Here is a 694-nt window from a genome sequence, read left to right on the forward strand (position 1 = left end):
CTCAAGGCTCTTTTCCATACTCACAGAACCTGCAGATACCACAGAACGCCATCTACAGGTGTTGATTCTTGTTCACTTTTTCACAGTCTATTTCTTCAAGAGCCGTTATCCTCCTGTCTTTATTTATGAGATTTATTCATAGGATTCACAGAATGACCATGTGGAGCACCACCAGCCATATGCATGTGTTTGTGCTTGGAATGGCTGGTAGCTGTGACTATAACCTACACATAGCAGTTCATTCCAGACAGCTCAGATGATGTGTTTTGGTGTTATAGTTGCATTGTGGTATGGTGCCCTTAAAGCAACAAAATAACTTGCGCAGAATTGTGTGGCAAACTCGGTAAAATAGCTGCAGAAAGTCATAGAGTGTCATGTGACTCTTAACAACAATTAGGCTTTGACTGAGATGATCGCCTGAAAGTGGCAGAAGCACTTAACAGATGATAGTGAGAGGTGGATGGACCTTCAGCTACAAGAAATGATTGTTTGATTACTGAAATGGAAGACATTATAAATGCAGATCATCAGCTAGCTGTATGGGAAGTAACATAAAAGTCTGGAATATTCATTGGCTCATGTCATGCAATTTTAACAGAAGATTTACAGATGCAACAGGTCTCAGCAAACATTGTGCTAAAGCTCTTGTCTGAGGATCAGAGAATATAGTGCATTTCAGTTTGCAAAGATATCA

The sequence above is a fragment of the Cryptotermes secundus genome, unplaced genomic scaffold, assembly GCF_002891405.2.
Source record: "Cryptotermes secundus unplaced genomic scaffold, Csec_1.0 scaffold807, whole genome shotgun sequence".
Lineage (NCBI taxonomy): Eukaryota > Metazoa > Arthropoda > Insecta > Blattodea > Kalotermitidae > Cryptotermes > Cryptotermes secundus.